This window comes from Tursiops truncatus, chromosome 18 (assembly GCF_011762595.2).
Source record: "Tursiops truncatus isolate mTurTru1 chromosome 18, mTurTru1.mat.Y, whole genome shotgun sequence".
In the NCBI taxonomy this organism is placed as follows: Eukaryota; Metazoa; Chordata; class Mammalia; order Artiodactyla; family Delphinidae; genus Tursiops; species Tursiops truncatus.
Genome location: NC_047051.1, coordinates 32,416,991 through 32,443,877, shown reverse-complemented (window position 1 = coordinate 32,443,877; position 26,887 = coordinate 32,416,991). Strand labels below are relative to the sequence as shown.

General features: G+C 37.5%; 1 protein-coding gene across 1 annotated transcript in view; it reads left to right on the top strand.

The window, feature by feature from the left end:
- Window positions 1-26,887, top strand: part of DIAPH3 (diaphanous related formin 3) — a 539,529-nt gene that overhangs the window by 217,388 nt on the left and 295,254 nt on the right. The gene's annotated exons all lie outside the window — the stretch shown is intronic.

Genomic DNA, 26,887 nt, shown 5'->3' with positions numbered 1-26,887 from the left:
GAATATCTTGCTTGTTTCACCATTAGAGAGTATCTCATTGTTACCAATTATATTCTCTGTTGGGTTGCAAAAGAAACAGAAATTTATTCTGAAAGCTTTAGAGAAATAAAACCTATAGAGAGAGCGTAAAGAAAGGGGTTATTTAGGCTGGAGCCACAGGCAACTTTCAAGTCCACAAAATGCTTCAGTTACACACTTAGTTACACAGCATATCTTTGGCATGGTGTGATAGAAGGTTTAAAGGTCCCTGTAAATAGGCATGTTTCTTATATATTGTACTGATGCTATAAACAGAAAAGGAGGAGGCTTGGACTTGTATGTATTGTATTGGGGGGGGTATGCCCATAAACATGGCTTTTTTTCTTTCCTTTTTTCTATTCTCTTTTTTTCTTCTTCCACTGGAGAAAAGAATGGTATTAGGGCACTGGATTCAACTAGTGTCACTTGACTAGTGGTAGATTGGGGGATGCTGTCTCCCTTCCGTATTACAAGTAGCTCATCGTGGTATTTTAATTCTGGTAGCAGTTTTCAGTGGTGCGCCTGTAGCTGTCAAACCTTAACAAAATTGTAAGGTCATTACGTGCCATTGTCATCGCTTAGGATTTTGTCTCTTAGGATTTCTCTTCCATTTCCTGCATTTCCTTCTTCTGTCTTCTTCCCCATTTACCCTGGCATCTCTTGTTGCCCTCTGATTGCTCAAAGTGCATTTTTCGACTGCCTTGTCTGCAGTATGTTCTATCACTCAGGACTCCCACTCATAGTTAGTGCACACCATTGTTCTTCTGAAAATATAAATGAGGCTCCTCCTTCTGAATGTGCTATTTTAATCTTAAAGTAATATTTTGTAAATCTGGCCATTCACTTCCTCTCTTCTCTACTCTCTCTGACCCCCATGCCCTCCTCCACACACACCACTTGCCAGGCTTGGAAGAGAGAGAATCACATGGAGTTAGCACTGTACCTGGATCCATCACTGGAGCACAAGGAGGGAGTGGGATCGTGGTAGGAGAGTCATAAGGAGATAAGCACTTCTTGCTGGATTCCATGCTATAGGAATTCGATATTAAATAAACAGTGTAGTAAATTATTTTGTAACAGAAAAAAAAACTTTCTGTGGAAATAACTTTATTGTAATTTTATAACTTTGAATTTCATAACTTAGGTTTGGAGGTGATTATATATTCATGTGTTTAGGTAAGCTGGGTGTTGTTGTTGTTTTCTTGGTCCCTCAAGGTTAGGTCATTTGGGCATATGCTCTGATACCTTGAACGTGTTCTGTGTTTACCACAAGCTTTCATGGCTGTCATGGCATCTGAGGAGAATGCCAGTTTAGAGACCTTTGCTTATCACAGCTCTGACTTGTCTGAGTAGGTGTCTGTGCCTTAAAAGAATGGATATTTCAAAGTCAGACACACACTACACCAGGAGTTCTTAACTTGAGGCCTATGAACTTGGCTAAGAAAAAAAAAATTTAGCATCATCACTTTCATTAACCTCTAACTGAAATTTAGTTTTTCCTTCAATGATAAATATAGGCAACAAACACAGCAGTACCTATGTCGTTTCTACCTGTAAGGTTCATACGTACTTTCATATCACATGAGAATTGCTTCAGGTACATTGAAATATCATTGAAACTCATCACTACTTCAAAATTAGAGTAATTATTAGACCTGCAGCTAGACCTTGTTACTTAAGACATTAATAAAGAAGCATATTTTGTCTGTTGGGTCCTCCAGGAAGCAGATGCTGAGATGTTGAAGTGCAGGAGGGTTTTTTTAAGGGGCAAGGGATGGGTTATGTATGTGAAAGGTAAAGGCAGTTGAGAGCAGGACTAGGCAGGAAGAACCTGGGACTGTGATGCAAATCTGAGAAATCTTCTCAGCCAGCACAGCTGGGAGGGAGTGCTGGAGCCCAGAATGCCTGTCAGAGGAGTCCCAGGTTGGGCCGTGATGGCCAGGCCTGGTTACTTCTGCCGTGCTCAGTCCTTGGCTGGGGCTCCAAAACTGAGGAGGGTCCTGAGGGTGCTCATGGCTTGGAGCCTGTCAGCTAAGTGTGTTCCTTTGTAACCGAGTGGAAAGTTCTTTCCTAAAGGGAGATCTGAGCAGTCCATCTCCATGGTTGCCATACATGTTTGTTACCAGTCCATAAACAGTGCATTTTAATAACAGCGTTCGAGAACAATTTGCTTCCTTTGAAATCTTATGTATTTAAATTATACATTTAAAAATTATTCTGAGAAGGGGTCCACTTCTCTGATTGCCAATGGAGCTCCATGGCAAAAAAGGTTAAGGACCCTGCTGCAGCATGTAGAGGTGGGAGTGAGGTGGAGGTCAGGGGCCTCGCCTCAACTGCTGCCTATTCACAGGTATGTGGTTTTTGGGTTTGTTTTGTAATTTAAAGGGCTAGTGTGTTATTTGTAATGAGATATTTTATCCAGCTTAGAATAAGTTTTTATGGTGGTTCCAACATCTGGCCATCCATTTTTTAAATCCATGTTAACAGGCCATAATGCATTTGTTAATAAAAGCATATATCAAAAATGGAAAAAAAATAGAAAACTTATTCCCTAATTAGACAGTAATAAAACAACAGTATTAATAATGTGTCTTTCTTTTTAGCAGTTATGTTTACTTCATTTATATCGTTTTATTTGCTCCTCAAAACAATTCTGCAAAGGGCCCCAGGCAAATGTTGTATACATTTTATCAGTAAGAAAAAGTTGTGCTCTTCAAGTGAAGTTCAGCTAAAAGGAGCCGCCACTGTGAATGGAATACAGACATGAGTGTAAAGCCATTGCTCCTTCTGCTATGCCATGCTGCTTCTCTGATTAAAAGAAATCCTATTATGTTTTATTTAAAGTGCTCTTCTTTGATTTAAAATAATTTTCCTCTCATCTCCTGCCACCTTACCACTGCCCCACAGCAGTTCATCCTCATCCCACAATTTATATTAAAGGCTTTAAAAACCTGCCGTTTTTTATTAAGACCATCTTTCATCATTTGGTACCTCTCTTTACTTCTGTAAGTATTTGAACTGTAAATACTAACATCACGCTGTGGAGTCTGCAGGAGAAGTGAGGCACTGTGGAATCCACCTACAAGTGTGCGACCCCAGCCCTTACAGCTGTAGGTCTTTCCTCTCTAAAATGGGGGAGTTAAGATCCAGCTCATAAGTTTATTGTGAGGATTATATGATGAATATTTTAAAACATATTTTGCAATGCCCAGTTCATTGTAGCAGCAGTTGTGGCTCGCAGGCTCTAGAGTGCAGGCTCAGTAGTTGTGGCGCACAGGCTTAGTTGCTCCGTGGCATGTGGGATCTTCCCGGACCAGGCCTCAAACCCTTGTCCCCTTCACTGGCAGGTGGATTCTTAACCACTGTGCCACCAGGGAAGTCCCTGGCCTTATTTCCAAATGAAGCTTTCTAAACCATGAAACTGCTCTGTTAATGGACCTATGTTAATAGCCACTTAGGAAGACTTTTAGAATACTGGTCTATACCTCTTGTTTCTTGCATTTTTGTGTACATCTTAACTGTCAAATGCTTTATTAAGTTTCTGTAGAGAAGGATCTGTTGAATCAGGAATAAATGTAAAGACCTGTTTGGGATTTTATTTCCCTCTTTTTTTAAAAGTTTTTCTGTGATGTTTTTTCTTTCTTTCAGTTTATGTCGTTAATGGAGCTGGTGCCCATTAATGGAGCTGGTGTGTAATTTCATGAACTTTAAAAATTGAAAAACTTAACTTTGTTTTTCTTGGTGTGATTCTGTTTTAGAGCATTGAGCTGATGATTCGAGAGTGATCTTGGAAAGCTCATTCAGTTCTTTATAAAACCTTACTGGATCGTGTCAATAATTCCTTTTTTTTTTTTTTTTTTTTTTTTTCGGTACGTGGGCCTCTCACTGTTGTGGCCTCTCCCGTTGCAGAGCACAGGCTCCGGACTCGCAGGCTCAGCGGCCATGGCTCACGGGCCCAGCCGCTCCACGGCATGTGGTATCTTCCCGGACCGGGGCACAAACCCGCGTCCCCTGCATCGGCAGGCGAACTCTCAACAACTGTGCCACCAGGGAAGCCCAATAATTCATTATTTTTGACACTTATTTACAGTTTCAACCTAATGAGGATGGTACGGACGGCTTAATGTCATTGTGGAACTGGGGTGCATTAAGGCGTAGGGAACCTTTAGTTGATAGGCAAATAAGAGTACCAAGTAGAGCTGATGGCCTAAATTCCCCCCAGGGTTTGCAGAAAGGATGATAACTGTTCATTTTCTTCGTTTCATAGAGTGTTAGCATGATGTTCACAAGAGTGATAATTTCTCAAGAATAGGTTACTCCTCCAGCTCTGTGATGTAAGCTAAAGAAATTATTTAGGTCAACTGTATACAATTGTATTTTATACATATGGTTTAGCCTAACTCTTGTTTCCTGAACTGGTGACAAATTAAGGAAATACATGAACAGATGTCTGGAACTTAATTGAAAATGGGTGTTGGTATTTCTTCTTCTCTGACAGCCTGTCTAGTAATAGATAGGGGAGGCAAAACTCTTGAAGTGAAAAGTGTTTATCTCAGAATGACTCACAGCCCCCAAATCTAAGATTGGATGATGAACTTAGAAACTTACATGCTGCATTAGTGTATGTAAATCAATCTTTTCTGGTGACTCTGTGAGAAAGTTTGCCTGCGGGAGACAGTACCCAGTTAAAAGTGATTTAAAAGGGAAGTCTGGTGGTTGGTAGTCCCAGAGTTAGTAAGTTCAGTATCCCAGTGATGTCAGGACTCTCAATTGGCTTCTCACCCGTTTTCCTCTCTTTCCCTCCAGTTTCAGCATAGTTTAGCTGGCAAAGGTGGGAAGAATTATTATGCTCACAGGTGGGGCTTTGTCTTAGTTTTTTATTGCTGCTATAACAAATTACTCCAAATTTAGCAGCTTAAATAACGCAAATTTACCATCTTACAGTTCTGTAGGTTAGTCTCACTGGGTTAAAATCAAGGGCTATGTTCTGGAGGCTCTCAGGAGAATCTGTCCCTTGCCTTTTCCAGCTTCCAGAGGCTGCCCACATTCCTCAGTCTGTGGCCTCCTTCTAGATTCTTCAAAACCAGCAGCAGTGAGCTGAGTCTTCCGCACCTGATTTCCTTGAGTACATGCTTCTCAGATTCTGACCTATGTCAGGAGAGGTTCTTTAAAGACTCATGTGATTAAATTGGGCCCATCTGGATCGTCCAGGAGACTCTCCTAATCTCAGGGTCTTTAACCTTAACCACACTGGCAAAGTTCCCTTTTCCATGTAAGGTAAGATATTCACAGACTCCAAGGATTAGGACGTGGACACTTCTGACAGAGGACGGGGTTTGGGATAACTGGATGCCATAAAATTGCAGCATTTCACAAGGTACTTGGCCCTGTTGATTCCGCTCATTAAAATTATGCCAGTCTCCTTTAGCCCTGCATTCCCTTTATAGGAATGTCATTTTTGGGTCCTGGGGCATTTTGGCTTAGCTGTTTAAATCATTTGTTCTGTTCACTAAATGTTTATTGAGCTTTGGATCTTTACTAATCACACCAACATATGTTTTTGTTACCACAGCCAAGTGCCTTTCCGGAGTTTTAGGAAAAATCCTCATATGTCTAAGTGCCAGGAATGATTTTTCCTCTTCTTTATTTAAATATACTATATTAAATTAATGTGAAAAGGTATCACAGCCTACTGTATATTTTCCAGTTTGTAATGTATACTATTAATTTCATTTTTTCTAAGATGTTAGTAAATTCTGTATATATGTTTTTACTTAATTTTTTTTTTTTCCAAGCCAGAAATACCCTTCAAAAAGCTAAGGTAAAGAACCACTGGTATTTAAAAACAAATTGGTTCTTGACTTTCACTTGTTACTATGTAAGGAAGAAAGAAAGACTGGTTCTAATTTAGAAAAAGAAATGTGTTATATTTTATACATTATAAACTTGTGGGAGATGACTGTTTCTATATTGCCTTGTTGAAAAACTTAATTCCCTCACCTTAAAGTTTAATTATATTTTAAAATACAGATTGTTACTCTTGTTTTACGATATTTCACAACATATTTTTATCTGAATCATATTTATTATATTTATGTAATATTTATATATTTATAAATATTTATACAATATTTATATAATATTTATATAATAGGGACTTCTGGAAGAGGGACCTTTTCCTAGTCCGAATATTACTCAGCCCTAATATGAACATACAGTTTCATTACAGGCTGGGAAATGTTATTATAATTGCATATTTCACTGGATAATTTAAATACAATATATAAAAAGTTTATTTTAATTGGAAAAATTTCACCACTGAGGGATATCACATTTATCAAAAGATCTAATACAACCACATTTCACACAAAGTAAGCAATTTATTTTAATTTAAGTGTTGGCTCAGTTACTTGCCAGTCTACTCTTCTGTCATCGTATTGTCTGAGACTTTTTCCTCCTGAAGCAGGGCTCTTCTCCCTTCTTTAATCTTCTTTTCTTTTTCAATTAGAGAACCAATTATTTTTGAGGGTTTCACAGGTCACAATGGGATAGTTTGGCGTTCTTGGTCCCGTTAGTGTAAGATTCAACCCAGAAGCGTTGAAATAGCCAGTGGGATAATTGTGTTTGTTTTTAAATGATGGACATTAGTTTTTAGAGCTTTTAAGTTTTTGTTTAAAAATTATCCTTTTTCTGAATAATATTTTTTAATTTTCCCAAGTTTTATTTAACTTCATTTAAAATCTTATCTATCTGTAAAAGTGAATATGAGTTTTTAAAATTGACCAGTCATTTGTATTTCCATTAGACTTAAGCAGATTTATCTGCTTTTAATACCAATAGCAAGGAAAACAGCAGTTTGTATCAACTTCAGTGTGGTAACTGTACTTTTGTAATAGAATTTACTCTATATGTGTGTATACATACATATATGTATATATCTGAAAGAATACTGTTCTGTAGACTAGGCAATCCAAAAATGACTAATCAGTGGATTACTGGTTTTTTCTTTTTTAGCTATCATTTTTCCTCAGCAGGATTGTTGAGTGCAGAGAATGAAACTGACATGATGGTCCCATGCCCACTTTTGTATCTCTGAGGTGTGCTTTGTCAAAAGAGCCATTTTCTTCAGTGTGTTCTTGATGAATAAGCATAACCTACAATCTCAGTAATTCAAAATTTCTCATTATTCTTGATTATTCTAGAGTTATAAGAAGGCCAGAACAGCTGGTGGAAGCAAACAAGAATGAGAGAAAGGAACTGACTTACAAAGTAAAGGAGAAGTGGGTGCTTGCTCAGCTCCTAACTGGGCCCGGTCTTCACATTATAAGAGTTAGTGTGAGAAGCTGTTGCCTGGAGAAGTTAAAAATCTAATCCTCAAGGTCACATCATTAGAAAGCAGTTGAAAGTCAAGGGTTTACTTCTTAACTTCATGCCTCATGTTCGTTCCTCTGTCTCCTGTTGGGACACTAGAGAAAAGGAGGGAGGGAAAGGCGTGGGAGCATGTTGAGGGGAGCCTGGGTGGAAGTCGATATGCATCGGTGTGGAAATGACCTTGAGACCAGCTACCGTGACTAACAGTGCAGCATAATGACGTATCTTCTGTTTTGGTCCTTTAAACTTTAGAAGCCATGATAGCCATTTCACTCATTATGTACTTTCTTCAAATCTTTTTTTTTGTATTGTTTTCTCATAGTCTTTCTGTTTTTAAGACAGTAATATAAACTGTCTTCAGATTTATCATCCCTACAGGTCTCCCACATGTGCATTCATTCTAAGGGATTAAAAGAAAAAAGGCCTTCCCTGTCTGGCATTTGTAGCCTTCTGCATTCAGGACCAAATTGTATTTTTAGCTGTATACTTCTTGCTATTTTTCTATTCTACACACCATTCTCCGGTAAATTTGGTCTACTTTTTCCATTAAATTTGGCCATGCATTGCATTGCCTCTCTTTGCAGTCCCTACCCATTCTTTATCTCCTAGGAAAATTCCCCATGGGAGCCTCTGCTGCCTTGCTGCCGATGTGTCCTTCACCAGGTTAGCACTGGAGAGCCTGCCTGGCCTCCACCTCTGTGCAGCCGTCCCGTCTGCTGTTACGTGGGCCAGCCCTTTCTGCTGGGAGAGGGCTGAAGCTTTGGAAACCACTCTCACTCCTGCTCCTCTGCTTTCTCACTTCCTCTGCTACAACCTTCGTCTCAGTTCTTTCACTGCAGTCACACTGGAGAGCCTCTGTGATTCACCTCAGACATACCAGGTAGACTCCTGCCTTGGGCTCTTTCCTGCCTGGAACACTGTTATTCCAGGTGTCTGCTCGAGTCAGCCCCTTACCACCTCCAAGTCTTGATTTAAATGTCACCTTCTCAGTGAGGCTCCTGTACTTAGCCCCAGTTTAGTACTGCCACACTGCCTGTGTTCGCCCACAACCTCTCCAACCCAACTCTCCCTACCTTGTTTTTCTTTTTCTAAAATACCATTTATCACCTTCTAACATATTGTTTATTACTTATTTAGTAGATATGCATTTGTCTTTTTCTCTCTCCGCACCAATTGGAATTTAAACTCCTTTAGGAGAAGGATCTTTGTTTCGTCCTAAGTACCTAGGGAACTGCCTGGCACCTAGTGGGCACCAAATTAATGTTGGCTGAAATTAATGGTTTTTTATTCCTTTAAAGCAGAAATATAATAATTTCAACCTCCTCAAGCAAACTGTCTTTTTTCATTTTAAGCAAATAGGAATTTTGGAAGGAGAGTAGAATTATTTAAATGATCTAGATTCCAATTAACTCTACCACTGATGACTTTAGCTCTAAGTGAATAACGGGCTAAATTAGGTAAAAAATTCAGAGAATAATGAAGGTGGTTGAGAGTGGGGTAAGTTCAGAATCTAGATGCTAAAATGCTTCACCTTTTTCTCCTGTTTTAGCAGCAAGAATCTGTATAAGAAGGAGGAAAAAGTTTAGGTAAATTCTGTTATCGTTGGATGGACCTTGATTTGATGTCTACAAACCCCAGGAATAACTGTTAGCAAACAGATTGTAACACATTTTATTGTTCATAGTTTTTTTTTTTCCTTAAAATTGCTCCTTTGTTGAGTATTGATTTTTTTATAGTTGTCGTTAATTGTGGTACAATTCACATCACATAAAATTAACCAAAGTATACAATTCAGTGGCATTTAGCACATGTGCCACCACCTCCTCTATCTAGTTACAGATGATTTGCATCAGTCCAAAGTAAAACCCTGTACCATTAACCAGTTTCTCCCCATTGTCTCTTCCCTCCAGCCCTGGCAACCACCAGTCTGTTTTCTGTCTCTGAATTGATCTAAGCTGGGTGTTTGATTTAGATGGGATCATGCCATACGTGACCTTTTGTATCTGGCTTCTTTCAGCTATCAGTTTTGAGAATCGTCCACATTGTAACATATATCACTACTCCGTTCCTTTTAATGGCTGCATAATATTCCCTTGTATGTATTATACCATGATTTGTTTATCCATTCTTTCTTTGATGGATTTGTGCTGTTTCCTCCTTTTGGCTATTGTGAATAGTGCTGCTCTGAACATTTTTGTACGTGTATTTGTTTGAGTACCTGATTTCAACCCTTTTGGGTTGATTTTTTTGAGTGGAATTGCTGTATCCTATGGTAATTCTATGTTTAGTTTTTTGAGGAACTGCCAGCTGTTTTCCAAAGCAGCTGAATTACTTTATATTCCCACCAGCAACATACAGGGGTTCCAGTTTCTCCACATCCTTGCTAATATTTCTTTTTCTTTTTTTTTTTTGGATACAAATAATATTTAAATATAACAAATTTATTGAGTGAAATGTGGTATAGGATTCAAAGATATTATAACTGGGAAGCTTGCAATTTTACATGAAAGATAAATGTTTTATGGGTTATTCTGTATTATAACTATAAAGTATTATATGTGTGTTAGTAATCAAGCAACAAAATATTACTTATGTTTTTATTAAAATTATGTAAAGATAATTCACTTAACTATTTAAACTGCTATAAAACTATTATGTTAGAGAAAATTTAGAAGTGGCTGAAAGAAAAAATACTACCCTAAACTCTACTACCTTACTTGAATTAATTATAGGATTTGACTGTATTTCCTTTTATCCTTTCAACATTTGTATATGCAGTATAATTTTTTGTTACTTTCATACATACTTTCTATGCTAAGTAGCTTTTATCATATCTTGACTGACCATATTACATCAAGTCATTATATCACAACTATTAGACATATTTAAAAATCTGTTGATTTATACTGGGGTAATTAGAAAAGACCTTATGAAGGAAGTAGCTTCACCTTGCTGACCCCATACATAATTCATTTCTTGACTTATGTGTCATTTTCTTAGAGACATGCCTTCTCTAACTTCCCAGATTAGGGTAGATCCCTTTGTAATTCAGTCCCACATTGCCCTTTGTTTTTCATTCATTACACTGGCTTGTGATTCAAGTAAAATTCATATCTGTTTGTTTATTTAATGTTTCTTTTCCTATTAGATTGTAATCTTTGCATGTGCAGATACATGTCTTCTCCCTACTGCATTCCCTTTACTCAGGCCAGTGTCTGATGTTAAGTGTGCTTTATAAGCCAGTCGGATGGATGAGTGAATGAACACACAAGGAGAGGGAGCTGAAACTGTGAACATGTTTGCTGGGCACGTTTGGCAAATATGTAGGCTTGAAAGTTAAGAGTACTGATGGAGTGTACTTCAGTCTCTGTGGGGATGGGGAGATGGATGGGGCAATGATGAACCTGGAAGATGAACCTGGAAAGAGGTTCATGTCACTCATTTATATATATTAAGTTAATAATTTAAAATACTAAATATATTAAATTCTATCACAAAGGTTGGACTGTTTTGAATAAATGTATAACATGATATAATCTATGCTTTGGCATGAAAATTCAGTATCGAGTTGCTCTGTGACATAGTAGAAAGTCCAGGGGCTGGAATATCAGTTAAGAGACTAATTTAATTACCAGGGGATTGGTGATGAAGTCCTGAATCTAGGATACTTCCATGGGAATGCATACATAGGAGAGAGATTTGTGGATGTATAATCAACCAAGTTTAGATAATCATTAGCTGATGGACTTTGGAAAGAATTGTAGAACCATGGGGTAATTTAGGTTTATAGCATGAATTAGGCTGGTGTCTATAGATCCTAGACTGAAGACAAATGGGTTTTTATCCAGTTGACTTGAGATGCTGTTATGGATCTCCAGCATAGGGTGGCAAAGCTTTTCTATAAAAGGCAAAATAGTAACTATTTTAGTCTTTGTGGGCTTATCGCTTCTGTCATACTTATGCCCCTGTGCTGTTGTAGTACAGAAGTAGCCACAGACTCTATTTTAACTATTGGTCATGGCTGTGTTCCAGTTAATAATTTGTTTACAAAACAAGTGGCAGATGGGCCTTAGCCCATGGACCTATAGTTTGCTGATCCCTGGGTTATGTTACTGAGGTCTTATTTTAGATCATATTGAATATTATTAAAGCATAGTGGATCCCAATGTAGGTTATGTGATTTCCTTCAACAAGGATCACTAATTGGAAATAGGACTGCAGAAACAGACATTGTATTTACTTAGGTTTGGTGATCCACCTCCCAGACATTTGTGGTTAAATGTCAAATAAGCAAGACGGAAAAGACATAGTAGGAGCTACCTTAAGAAGTTTGATCTGGAAATCTAAGGTGGGTGGTGAAAGAAATAAAGGCTGGTGGAGTGTCAGAGGGAAACTAGGTAGAATTACAGGGTTAGAGATTTTATGAATGCTAAGAGCAGGTTTCTTGGACATGAGAAGAGTAGAAAACTGTGGAACATTAAGTGCTGTGTCTTGGAATGCAGTTAAGTCCCCTACATACAAACCTTAACGTTGTGAACTTTCAAAGATGTGAACGTGCATCTTGTTCCAGCAAGGAACCAGAACCTGTGCCATCAATGTCAGGCGTGAGTGAAATTGCAGCTTGCCCTCCGTCTCCTATTGCTGATGATCCTTCAGCTCTACCATCTCCCACCTCCTCTCCCTCCTCCAGTCAGTAACTCTTCTTGCCTGTTCGCTCAATGCCAGCTCCTGTATGCCAGCTGTTGTACTGTACTACTGTACTTTTCAAGGTACTGTAAGATTAAAAATGTTTCATTTTTTGTGTTTGTTTTTTATATATTATTTGTGTGAAAAGTATTATAAACCTATTACAGTACAGTACTGTGTAGCCAATTGTGTTAGTTGGGTACCTAGGCCAGCTTTGTTGGACTTACGAACAAATTGGACTTATGAATGAGCTCTCAGAACGGAGCTCGTAGGGGACTTACTATAAAAACCTTGCAGAGATAGGTCTAATTCTAACAATCGTGCAGCCAGAATGTTAAAATGAAATAATGGAAATAGAAACAAGATTCTAATGCAGAAATTAACAGTGAAAACCTTCAGTTTTTGAATCAGACTGCCTGATTGGAATCCTATCTCTGTGTTTTTTTTTTTCTGTTTGTTTGGGTTTTCTTTGACTTTGGATACATTTTCACTCTTTTTCAGATTAACTTCAATTTTCTCATTTGAAAAAGAAGGTTAATAGCTTCTTAAAGTATTATTAAGAGACTATGTCTATTGAATACCTAGCATGATACCTGATTCACATTACTTCATAAATGGCAACTAATTTATCATTATATTAATTTCATTTTATTTGTATTGCATCATGGCAAAGAAGTAGAGTAGCTGTTGAAGCTTCTATTAATGGGACATTGGACTGGATATTCTCTAAGTTCCCTTCTATATCTAGGATTTCTTTTTTATTGATATCATTCCAGGTTTCTTCAGTGGTATTAATTTCTCTGAATTCACTTTTTTTTTTGCCGTACGCGGGCCTCTCATTGCTGTGGCCTCTCCTGTTGCGGAGCACAGGCTCCGGACGCGCAGGCTCAGTGGCCATGGCTCACGGGCCCAGCCGCTCCGCGGCATGTGGGATCTTCCCGGACTGGGTCACGAACCCGTGTCCCCTGCATCGGCAGGCGGACTCTCAACCACTGCGCCACCAGGGAAGCCCTGAATTCACATTTTTAAAGCATAGTATTTAGTCCCACTTTTTTTAATAAAGAATAATCTTATGAGATTTATTACAAAACAATGTTATTAGAAAGATGTGAAACTCTCCCTTCCCTCTTGATAGTCTTTAACTTAGATCATAGGTTTAGATTATGTCAGATGGTACTGCATCAAAATTATTGCTTCTGTTAATGCAATGGTGCAGTAACTGGGGTCGATGGCTGCCACTGGTTTATTTCAAAACAGTAAAGTGTTAAAAGAACCAGACAGTGGGCCATGCAGAGTTAAAGTTAGGATCACTCTTTTTGCTAATGACATTTTCTTAACTGTTTTTGAAAACTATTGAACATGAGCATATGAGTTTTTATACTAATTGTAATGCATTACTGTACCCCATAATCTATGAGAGTGTTCACCTCTGCACTCTGCCTGTCCAGCTGTTGTCTTGAACAATTATCAGCGAATTATTATTCTGGTATGAGCTGTGTCATGCTTGAAAGTGGTATGAAAAAAATGTTAATGAGTGTGCATGAATGTTGGTTGATGAAGGTTAAGTGGTTGCAGATATGCTCTCTGCATTCTTTCCTGTGAATGTTCAGACTGAGGCAATGGGTTCTGATGAGGGATTACAAACAAATGGTGCTGATTGACAGTTTTTGATTGAACATTATAGTGGTATATAAAGGCAGATTGTGTGTTTCAGCTGAACAATAGACACAGTGTTGTTGACCCCCAGTGCAGCACCACACTTCAGCCATCAGTTTTATTTTATAATTTCCATTTTTTTCTATTGTACTAGATTTTCACATTCTCTCATTTTATATTACACATTATTTTAAAGATGTGCCTGGCGGTGGTGTCGTTTAACAAATTTTTCAACATGTCTATTATGTACTTATGTTTTTTTAGACTAATAACTGCAAATTTAAGTATGATCAAATTATTGTATCCAGTAGCTGTTCATGTTGATAAGCCTGGGCCAATATTCATCAGCAACATGTCCTTTCCTTTGTGTCTGTTTGCCTGTATTTTGTTATTTGTGTAATAATTAAAATTAGCTGTGTATATATTCTTTTGGAATCTTTCGGGTTGATCTTTGTGAACATTGCATTTCATATGCTATATATTGAACAAGAACTGTACTTTTTTTTTTTTAAAGAAATGACAGTATAAGGAACAATATGAAGTAGTGTTGATAGGGCTTTTGTTTCCTCATCATTTTCTTCATTACTGATAAACTAGAACTTGATGTTCCAACTGGAAACTATGCTTTGTAAAGTGTAAAACGTTATACAGATATTTGTTTTTAACCTTTTTAGCCAAAAGGACCACCCATAACGATCATAGTGCTTTGCATCTTGTAACAGAAAAAGTAGGAATGTTTGTTAAATAAACATTAATTGGTAAAGTTAATAGGATCTATAGTGATCATTTTATCATTTAATAGGTGAAAAATTTGATGCCTAAACATAGTAGACTTAAAGCCTTTGCCAATAGAACCGTCATTGGATACATTTGGGTTATTTGTTGATCATTGAGAAATATTTTCTTTCTTTTTTATATTCCCTATAATTCATTGCCTACTTAATGTAAGAGATTCTAATAATAACCCAGAAGGTTATTCTTAATTTTTTTATATAAGCATATTTTTAATGTGTAAAGCTTGCTTTTAAAAATTTAATTTATAGGTTTAAATAAAAATTAATTCATGATTATTATAGAAAATACTCATGCACACACCCTGAGTTCTGAAAGAAACAGGACAGGAATACCCACCCGTACCTCTTGGCACTTGTTCCCACATCTATTCTGCGGATCGATACTCCTCTGCAGAAGAGGGGCCTTCTTATCTCTAGCCCAGCAGCTTTGTGCTTAAGGACTATTTCTCCTCAGAGCTCTGTAATCCTTATTGTATTAAGTGCTTAAGTTTTCGTGCTCCTGTGGCTTTTTTTCTGTCAGTGAGTGAAATTGGATATACAAATCATACTCCCTCAGGGCTAGCTACTTCTTAATTCCATGACTAGGATTGCAGTTATCTGCCATCAGCAAGCAATGGCTCTGGTTTTGGTTATTGAATAAATCATGGCAAATCATGCAGCTCAGTCGACCAGCCAGCTGACCAAACAACCAGTCAGCCAAACAACAAATAATATTGGATGTCTCCCTTATAAAAGGTACTGTGCTATCTCCTGAGATGCAGTGCTGAGCAAGACAGATACAGATCCTGCCTTCGTGTAGTGTATTTTCAAATGGAGAAGATAGAAAATGAATAGGTAGATAAAGAAAAATAACCATAGTTTTTGAATGTGCTCTGAAAGTAATGAGCAAGTTGTGATATGTGCTGGATTGGAGAGGATGGTCATGGAAAGCCTCTGAGGTCATGACATTTAAATGGAGACTCAAAAAGAAGTAGGAATTTGCCAGGCAAGGGATCAAGGGACAAGATCTCCAGATGCAGGAAATCGCACGTTCAAAGTTCCTCAGGTTGGAAAGAATCTGTAACCCAGGATCCGTCAAGTTCAGTATGGCTTGGGCACATTATGTGAAGTGGAAAATGGCAGGAGATGAAGTCTGAAGCCTGGACTGTTTGGAAAATCTGAGTTGTTCTGAAGGATGACTATGATTTTTGAAAGCAGGGAGGAAGGAGAACGCTGTTCCTGCAGAAGGAATGGTGGGGGCAGAGGAAGAACTGACACACTATTGAAATGCCTGCTAACTTAGGCATAGGAAGGTAGATGGTGATGATGATGGCATTGCTGGCCAGGTTGGATGGTGGTGGTGTTACAAAGCTAGGAAGTGGCCTGCTACGAGCCTAGAAAGATTGATGCTAACGGCAAGTTATTTTTAGAGGCTTTTCCTCTCTTAAAAGAGGTGAAAAGGTCTATAGCCCCTTTATTTCTAACACACAGAAAAGTTTGGTTGAAACTAATTAGTTTTTGAGTCAACTCTGCATTAATAAATAAATATATTTAAATAAATAAACTATCAAAAATCCCATTGCATACAAATCATGGTGTCCATTGCTTTAGTTCTGCTTCCCTGTAAGGATTGGTTTCTCTTTTGTCTCAGAGATTCACGAGGAGTTCATGTATGATGATAATTCTTAAATTAAACCCTCCTGTTCTGCAGCTGCCTTAAGTGGAATAAGACTGGAAACAACCGAAGCTCTTGCCCTTTGGATTTGTTTCTTACTCAACTTTCCTTCTACATTCTATAGAAAACTTATTCAGGACTATATTTTACTATATTGTGTGTATATACAAATTCATATATTTATATATAGAAAGCGACTATTTATGGGGGTGAGAGAAAATGAATGCATTCTAGTCCTGTCTATTCATCTTTTAAGGCCCACATCTGGTACCCCTTGCTCCATGAAGATTTCCCTGATCAATCTGGCCATAGGTTATTCTTTTTGCTTCTCTGAACCTCCATGCATCTTTTTCTTGATTGGCCTCATTTCTTTTAGTCATTCAAAATTTTACTAATTTTTCAATAAACTCTTTTTCTGGGCTTTTGATTGGTTATGTATCAAATGATGCTGACTTCTCTAAAACTTTCCACTTTATGTAAGTGATTGTATTATTCTATAATTTTATCTCTACCCATCTTATTGCTCCAACTGTAACTAAAATTCTTTAAGGACAGGGACTGTTTTACTTTCCCAGTTCTTCTGTGGATAGCTTCAGTGCCTTCTGAGTGAGTAAGTGAGTGAGTGAGTGAAACTTAAGATTGTCTTTATAGTGGCAAAGGCATCCTTGGGGAGCTCCATACTGACAACCATTACAGGTCCAGTTGTTATCACTGCTCTGACAGGGCTCTTTGCCCTGGATGTCCTCTTCCAGGAAGTGGAGTATGGTACAGTGAGAATGGCCTAGAATCAAGCTGGATTCTAGTCTTGAATCTACCACTAGGTAGTTGTATGGCCTTAGAAAGGTTAGTTTTCCTGGCCTCAGTTACATATCAGTAAAATCAGAGTTAATTTTAGTTTAATATTTATAAGCTACCAAAATAAATTTTAAAAAATCTGTTTTATCCAGGTAGTAGAAGAACTGTGCTAATAGTGATAAATTGACCATACTTCTTTTTTTCATATAAGGGAATGAGATTATCACTTAGGCACAGTTAAAAGCAGACACAAAAAAGCTTATACACATAGGAAAAAATATATGTATAAGGATGTTCACTGTAATGACATTTTTGATAGCAAAAGTTTAGAAACAACTTAAATACTCACCAATAAGGAAAATAGTTAAATTATGATATTGTTGAATTATGGTACCTAGGAGATATACTATGAAGCTGTTAAAAAGAATGTGGTCAATCCATAAATATGAATATAGAAAAATATTAAGGGTTTATTGCTTTGTGAAACAAGTAAAATATAAAATATTATATATGGTAAAAGCTAATTTGGTTAAAAAGAAAAAAAAACCCTAAAATGTAGTTTGGTATGCACGTAATATACATCTGTTTGTGTTTATACTCATACCCATTTTATGTGTAGCCTTTTAGAAGACTACCAGTAGCAGTTTTTGTTACCAGTAACTATCATTACCAGTACTCATTATCTTTGGGGAATATTTATAGTAATGTGTAAAGGACCCTTCACTTTATGTACTTTTATACTGTTTGAATTGTTTTATAATGAATTTTAAAATTAATTTCTTTTTCCTAGAGAACAATTCCAGAATAATTTGGCAATTAGCTGGAATTTTTATGTTCAGGCTTTTTAAAAAAATATTCTTATATATTTTATATGTGTACTGTTTAACCAGAAGGTAAAAGGGTGACTTTGCCTTAGTCAATGTAAATGAATCCCCAAACTTGTAACAAGATATGTAAGTCATTTGTTTTATTTTTAAACAGTCACAGCTTAGGAATGAGCTTAGGTTTCTGAAGTGGAAGAAATTTTTGTCAAGTATATTACATACACAAGGTTCCATTAATTCAGTAAACTGCATTCAGAAGGCAATATATTTGATAGTTAATTATTCCAAATGGTGCCAGTGATCAAAAGAGACACCCATTTGTAATACAGGGAATCTGTGTAATGGTAATTCCTGAAGAATGTTTGCTCACCTGTGAGGACAGAAGTAATTGATGAAGTGAAAAGTTGTATATATCTTCCTCAGGCTTAGAAGGAGCAGTTTGTGAAAAGCTGAGAAAGCATTGTGAGTATTCAAGTAACCTAGGAGGACTAAGTATTGGGATAAGATTTTAAATTTGATAATTTGAGGTCAAGTTTTATGTGTCAATAGAAAAGTATATTTTACATGTTACTTTACTTTGGGGCATTTGTATGTACATATTGGGAAGAAATATTTTTTTGCAGTTCCTCTCACCGACTTAGTCTTTAAAGTTTAGAATATAATATTTACTGCTAGTATAGATTGTTTTCCTATTAGAATTGCAGGGGAATTTACATCCAGTGTGGATTTCTCAATCATTATTTGAGAAGCTAATGTAGTAGAGCACATATTTCTGAAAATATGTCTACTGATGCTTTAGCACTTGCACGCCCCTGTTTACAGAGCAAGATACTCTTACAGGCGCCCTCACTGTCTAAATGTGTGGGCGCCATTCTTCTCCAGAGCTTGCCCTGTGTTGGTAAAAGGCCACTGAGAGACAGTCTGCTCTGAGGTTTCCAAACCCTCTTTGGTGTCTCTTTACTCCCCAGGCCTCTCCCCCAGCCCACTTCCATCTGTGGCAGGAGGAGGGGAACACACCCTCCACAGTTGGGTCTAAAATCTGATCCCCTACAAATTCTCCATTGGCCCAAGAAGGGTTTTTTTGTCTTCCCTGTGTCTAAGACTTCATGCTTCCCTTACATTCTGCATCTTTCCTTTCCACTGCTCATGGGATCCTGTCCTCAGTTTTATGTAGTTAAAGGAAAATTCTGCAAATGCATTAAACTTTTTTTCCCTCTAAGTACTCAGTTCTTGCAATTGAACCACATACCTTTCAAGACTTTTGTCTCACTGTAGATATTAACAGTAATCTAATTTTATACTCAGTGTTGAGGGATGACCTCTTATTCTAAGTGTTATCTTTACCCCAGAGGAAATAAATGCCATTGATCCTGAAATGGCAAGGCTGTGGGAAAAATCTCAGCAAAGAAAAAAAATTAATCTTCAGGTATCATCTCCAATTATTATCTGGCTCTACTTTCTCTGCAGGGTAGGTAGAATGACTCCCCCCCTTTAATTCTGTTCACTTCTCACATCATCACATTTGCAGTTTCTACTGATAGGTAGACTAGATAGGTTTCAAGTGGCCAGGATGGTAAAATTTCCAGTGGAATAAGCACAAGAAACAGGAGTCCGGAATCCTGATGTGCATTTGTCAGACTCTTAGCCTCACTCTGCTTTAGTTTTCTTGTTGTAAATTGAGATTTTTATTAGATGATTTTTTTACTATCCATTTTAATTGGGGGAAAGAAGGATTTGAAGCTTTCAGAAATTCAAGTAATCATTTGATATATGGAGTTGATGTTTCTAGCATGAAGTAGAATAGTCTTAAGAATAGAAATACAATATATTAAAACATTTTAAAGGTTAGGAATTTTGGCATGCACCAGAGAACCCCAATTAATAGGTGTTCCTAGATGTCAAAATTGTTGTTTTGTTTAATATTTCATTTCCTGTTCTGCATTGGCTTGTTGGTATATGTCTTTTGTTCATTAACTTATAATGTCTGAGATTTTCATACAGCATTTAAACTAGAGATAGTTTTTAATTAGTAAGTTTAGATAGTTTACAGTAAGTGAGTGATGTTTCAGTTCCTGTAGATTCTTCCCCACTAAGATGTTAATGCTTCTCTGCTCAATTGTCAGGTGGCCCTACATAATTGTGAAGTAATTGAGTTTAAAGTGAGATTCTCTAATAAAATTTAAGCCACTGCATTCCCATTAATGAAAGGTTTCTTCCCTTCCCCTTTCACAGAAGGGTCTGTTAAGTAGTTTCTTTTTTCCTTTTAATAGCACATTTGGTTAGTCTACTAAAGGTAAGATGGTTTTCAGGAGGCAGGCTGGAAGACATTGGGAAATTATGATTTAAAAACCAGTAACTCTAAATATAGACATTTGGAAGGAGGTGGAAATTATGTTCCTCTTAAATTCTGAGGAATTTTTGTTGGGCTTGGAGATTATAAAGCATCAGGGGTTTCTGAATCCAGTCTTGGATCAGCTCTCCTTTCTCCTTTTTATGTAGTAAGATATACCCGTAGGGATCCACAGCACAGGAAGATAAAACCATTTTATTACAGTGGCTTTTGTCTGAATATGCTAAATAGGACTCTCTGGCCTCAGGTAAGTGGTTTGAGGCTAAGAACCCATGTAGCAGCTGCCTAGATGGAGCAGCAACCAAGGAGATGAGAGGGTCAATTCCAGTGCTAGAAAATGTCAGGCTGTCTTACCTGTGCCAACTCTTAAGCAAGGAAGGAATTAAAAGGCGGGAGGACTACACTGTGTGCCTAACCTCTTAAAGTGGAGGGATAAGAAGAAGTGAGAAGAGGAATTAGATCTCCTTTTGTATAAAAATCCACCCTTGTTTTCTCGCTTGTCATCTCTAATTGCAGAGTAGTTGACATAGGCTACCATATTCTTAGAAATCTGAGAGCTGGGTTGTGACATTCAAGAAAATGGAAATATGATTAGGTACTTAAAACACTGAATCGCCCGAGAATTAAATTCCTTGTACAATTTGAAGAGATAATCCAGGGTGAAGGGTAAGAGAGGAAGGATTCTTTTGTAGCAGTATTTTCTGTGTCATCAGAGAAGTAGTCAAACCACTGTATATGTGTGGGGGTATTGTGCAGAGTAAGTACCATCTTGGCCTCACCACTTCTTGGGAAAGTGGGAAAAACCATACGCATTTTAAGTGATCCCAGCTTGGTCTGGTTCAAGAATTTTGGAATCACTTAGATTTCTGTTTCTTCTATTTAAAAAAAAGTTTGTACTCATTCCTACATATATTTCTAAATCAAGAAGAGGTCAAATTAATATTATTAAAAAAATGGTTTGAAATCTAGCCTTAATCAATAGTTTTCCTATTTTTGAAAATTGTGGTTAATTTACATAACAGAATTTTACAATTTAAATTATTTTGAAGCACAGTTCTATGGCATTAAATACATTCACATTGTTGCACAGCCATTACCACCATCCATCACTAGAACTTTTTCATCTTCTCCAACTGACACTCTGTAACCATCAAGCATTAACTCCTCAATTTCTTGTCTGCCAAATAAAGATCATTTTTAGAACAGTTTCCCAGTCACAGTATAACATGTACCCTCCTAGTGCTCCCTTAACCACTTCCCTATAGTGGAAAGGTACATATGGAACATTTGGGTTGCATCAAAGGAAGGTGATGCACGGAAAACAGGTGTGTACATGAGCCAAAGTTCAGGTGGTTATGGGAAGGAAATTAGCACATAATAGTTGATTCTAGAAAATAGCCCAGACAAATAATGGAGCTCCATTTTAGGTAGAACACCTGGAGACCAGAATGGTCTAGAACATGGGCAGTATCCTGGAACACAGAGGAATAAAGATTCAATAACTGAGAAATCAGGCAAATAACTTGAATTTTTAACGGAGCTATCGGAGACAGGAATATAAAATCAGAGGGACAGGATAACTACTTATCAGAAAGGCTGTATAATTAAGGTTGAATTGAATTGAATAAACATCCAGGCATTGTCTCCATCTCTTCTTCCCTATACTGGCTCCCGTGCACACAACACACACACACACACACACACACACACACACACACACTACGGCATCTTTTTGATCAGAGACGACATATATACCCCTTTCCCAGGGCAATGCCAAGCCCATAGTTGTAGAAAAGTCCAAGGTTTTTATGATAGAGTACCAGAGCTTCATTTTTCTTTTCCTAACACTAAAATGTTAATGTGAAATTTGTGTGTATCCTCCACACTCTGATTAGTTTTTTGCAAAAATACAAGATCCTGAAGAATGTAAGCATGCTGTCATTGAATAGAATTATGTTCATTGTAAAATTCTGCTTTTTTTTTTTTTTTCTTTTTTCTTTGCGGTACGTGGGCCTCTCACTGTTGTGGCCTCTCCCGTTGCGGAGCAACAGGCTCCAGACGCGCAGGCTCAGCGGCCATGGCTGACAGGCGCAGCCGCTATGCGGCATATGGGATCTTCCCGGACCGGGGCAAAAACCCGCGTCCCCTGCATCGGCAGGCAGACTCTCAACCACTGCGCCACCAGGGAAGCCGTCTGCTTCTTAAACCTGAAATTCTTTCTCAGTATTTTGGAATAATGGTCATTTTAATGTCTGATCACATTTCTCCTACCAAGCTTTGGATAGTCTTGCAGGCCACTCTGATGAAATTCTGTATTGTTTTCCCCACACACTGATACATCAGGGATGACCTGCTCCCTATTTATTTATTTATTTATTTATATTACTGTTTTTTCTTTTCTTTTTTAATGCTTCTAATTTTTTTTCTTATTACGTATGCATTTTATACACATCAGTGTATACATGTCAATCCCAATCTCCGAAGTCATCACACCCCCACCCACAGCCCCTGCCACTTTCCCCCCTTGGTGTCCATATGTTTGTTCTCTACATCTGTGTCTCAATTTCTGCTTGGCAAACCAGTTCATCTGTTCCATTTTCTAGGTTCCACATATATGCGTTAATATACGATATTTGTTTTTCTCCTTCAGACTTACTTCACTCTGTATGACAGTCTCTAGGTCCATCCACATCTCTACAAATGACCCAATTTCGTTCCTTTTTATGGCTGAGTAATATTCCATTGTATATATGCACCACATCTTCTTTATCCATTTATCTGTCGATGGGCATTTAGGTTGCTTCCATGACCTGGCTATTGTAAATAGTGCTGCAATGAACATTGGCGTGCATGTGTCTTTTTGAATTATGGGTTTCTCTGGGTATATGCCCAGTAGTGGGATTGCTGGGTCATATGGTAATTTTATTTTTAGTTTTTTAAAGAACCTCCATACTGTTCTCCATAGTGGATGTATCAATTTACATTCCCACCAACAGTGCAAGAGGGTTCCCTTTTCTCTACACTCTCTCCAGCATTTGTTGTTTGTAGATTTTCTGATGATGCCCATTCTAACTGGTGTGAAGTGATACCTCATTGCAGTTTTGATTTGCATTTCTCTAATAATTAGTGATGTTGAACAGCTTTTCATGTGCTTCTTGGCCATCTGTATGTGTTCTTTGGAGAAATATCTATTTAGGTCTTCTGCCCATTTCTGGATTGGGTGCTTGTTTTTTTTTAAATTGAGCTAAATGAGCTGTTTATATATTTTGGAGATTAATCCTTTGTCCAATGATTCATTTGCAAATATTTCCTCCCATTTTGAGGGTTGTCTTTTCGTCTTGTTTATGGTTTCCTTTGCTGTGCAAAAGCTTTTAAGTTGCGTTAGGTCCCGTTTCTTTCTTTTTGTTTTTATTTACATTACTCTAGGAGGTGGATCAAAAAAGATCTTGCTGTGATATATGTCAAAGAGTGTTTTTCCTATGTTTACCTCTAAGGGGTTTATAGTGCCCGGACTTACATTTAGGTCTCTAATCCCTTTCGAGTTTATTTTTGTGTATGGTGTTAGGGGGTGTTGTAATTTCATACTTTTACATGTACCTGTCCAGTTTTCCCAGCAACACTTATTGAAGAGACTGTCTTTTCTCCATTGTATATCCTTGCCTCCTTTGTCATAGATTAGTTGACCATAGGTGCGTGGATTTATCCCTGGGCTTTTTATCCTTTTCCATTGATCTATATTTCTGTTTTTGTGCCATTACCATATTGTCTTGATTACTATAGCTTTGTAGTATAGTCTGAAGTCAGGGAGTCTGATTCCTCAAGCTCCGCTTTTTTCCCTCAAGACTGCTTTGGCTATTCGAGGTCTTTTGTGTCTCCATACAAATTTTAAGACTTTTTGTTCTAGTTCTGTAAAAAGTGCCATTGGTAATTTGATAGAGATTGCATTGAATCTGTAGATTGCTTTGGGTAGTATAGTCATTTTCACAATATTGATTCTTCCAATCCAAGAACATGGAATATCTCTCATCTCTTGGTATCATCCTTAATTTCTTTCATCAGTGTCTTTTTTTTTAACATCTTTATTGGAGTATAATTGCTTTACAATGGTGTGTTACTTTCTGCTTTATAACAAAGTGAATCAGTTATACATATACATAGATTCCCATATCTCTTCCCTCTTGCATCTTCCTCCCCCACACCCTCCCTATCCCACCCCTCTAGGTGGTCACAAAACACTGAACTGATCCCCCTGTGCTATGTGGCTGCTTCCCACTATCTATCTGTTTTACGTTTGGTAGTGTATATATGTCCATGCCACTCTCTCACTTTGTCACAGCTTACCCTTCCCCCTCCCCGTGTCCTCAAGTCCATTCTCTAGTAGTTCTGTGTCTTTATTCCTTTCTTACCCCTAGGTTCTTCATGACATTTTTTTTTCCCTTAAGTTTCATATATATGTGTTAGCATACGGTATTTGTCTTTCTCTTCTGACTTACTTCACTCTGTATGACAGACTCTAGGTCCATCCACCTCATTATAAATAGCTCAATTTTGTTTCTTTTTATGGCTGAGTATTATTCCATTGTATGTATGTGCCACATCTTCTTTATCCATTCATCCGATGATGGACACTTAGGTTGTTTCCATCTCCGTGCTATTGTAAATAGAGCTGCAATGAACATTTTGGTACGTGACCCTGTTTGAATTATGGTTTTCTCAGGGTATATGCCCAGTAGTGGGATTGCTGGGTCATATGGTAGTTCTATTTGTAGTTTTTAAGGAACCTCCATACTGTTCTCCATAGTGGCTGTACCAATTCACATTCCCACCAGCAGTGCAAGAGTGTTCCCTTTTCTCCACACCCTCTCCAGCATTTATTCTTTCTAGATATTTTGGTGATGGCCATTCTGACTGGTGTTAGATGATATATCATTGTAGTTTTGATTTGCATTTCTCTAATGATTAGTGATGTTGAGCATTCTTTCATGTGTTTGTTGGCAGTCTGTATATCTTCTTTGGAGAAATGTCTATTTCGATCTTCTGCCCATTTTTGGATTGAGTTCTTTGTTTTTTTGTTATTGAGCTGCATGAGCTGCTTGTAAATTTTGGAGATTAATCCTTTGTCAGTTGCTTCATTTGCAAATATTTTCTCCCATTCTGAGGGTTGTCTTTTGGTCTTGTTTATGGTTTCCTTTGTGGTGCAAAAGTTTTTAAGTTTCATTAGGTCCCATTCGTTTTTTTTTGTTTGTTTGTTTTTATTTCCATTTCTCTAGGAGGTGGGTCAAAAAGGATCTTGCTGTGATTTATGTCATAGAATGTTCTGCCAATGTTTTCCTCTAAGAGTTTGATAGTTTCTGGCCTTACATTTAGCTCTTTAATCCATTTTGAGCTTATTTTTGTGTATGGTATTAGTGAGTGATCTAATCTCATACTTTTACATGTACCTGTCCAGTTTTCCTATCACCACTTATTGAAGAGACTGTCCTTTCTCCACTGTCCATTCCTGTCTCCTTTATCCAAGATAAGGTGACCATATGTGCGTGGGTTTATCTCTGGGCTTTCTGTCCTGTTCCATTGATCTATATTTCTGTTTTTGTGCCAGTACCATACTATTCTGATTACTGTAGCTTTGTAGTATAGTCTGAAGTCAGAGAGCCTTATTCCTCCAGCTCCGTTTTTTGTTCTCAAGATTGCTTTTGCTATTTGGGGTCTTTTGTGTTTCCATACAAATTGCAAAATATAATGTTCTAGTTCTGTGAAAAATGCCATTGGTAGTTTGATAGGGATTGCATTGAATCTGTAGATTACTTTGGGTAGTAGAGTCATTTTCACAATGTTGATTCTTCCAATCCAAGAACATAGTATATCTCTCCATCTATTTGTATCATCTTTATTTTCTTTCATCAGTGTCTTATAATTTTCTGCATACAGGTCTTTTGTCTCCTTAGGTAGGTTTATTCTTAGATATTTTATTCTTTTTGTTGCAGTGGTAAATGGGAGTGTTTTCTTGATTTCACTTTCAAATTTTTCATCATTAGCGTATAGGAATGCCAGAGATTTCTGTGCATTAATTTTGTATCCTGCAACTTTACCAAATTCATTGATTAGCTCTAGTAGTTTTCTAGTAGCATCTTTAGGATTCTCTCTGTATAGTATCATGTAATCTGCAAACAGTGACAGCTTTACTTCTTCTTTTCCAATTTGGATTCCTTTTATTTCCTTTTCTTCTCTGATTGCTGTGGCTTAAACTTCCAAAACGATGTTGAATAAGAGTGTTGAGAGTGGGCAACTTTGTCTTGTTCCTGATCTTAGTGGAAATGCTTTCAGTTTTTCACAATTGAGGACGATGTTGGCTGTGGGTTTGTCATATATGGCCTTTATTATGTTGAGGAAAGTTCCCTCTATGCCTACTTTCTGCAGGGTTTTTATCATAAATGGGTGTTGAATTTTGTCGAAAGCTTTCTCTGCATCTATTGAGATGACCATGTATTTTTTCTCCTTCAATTTGTTAGTATGGTGTATCACATTGATTGATTTGTGTATATTGAAGAATCCTTGCATTCCTGGAATAATCCCAACTTGATCATGGTGTATGTTCCTTTTAATGTGCTGTTGTATTCCGTTTGCTAGTATTTTGTTGAGGATTTTTGCATCTATGTTCATCAGTGATATTGGCCTGTAGTTTTCTTTCTTTGTGACATCCTTGTCTCTTTTTGGTATCACGGTGATGGTGGCCTCGTAG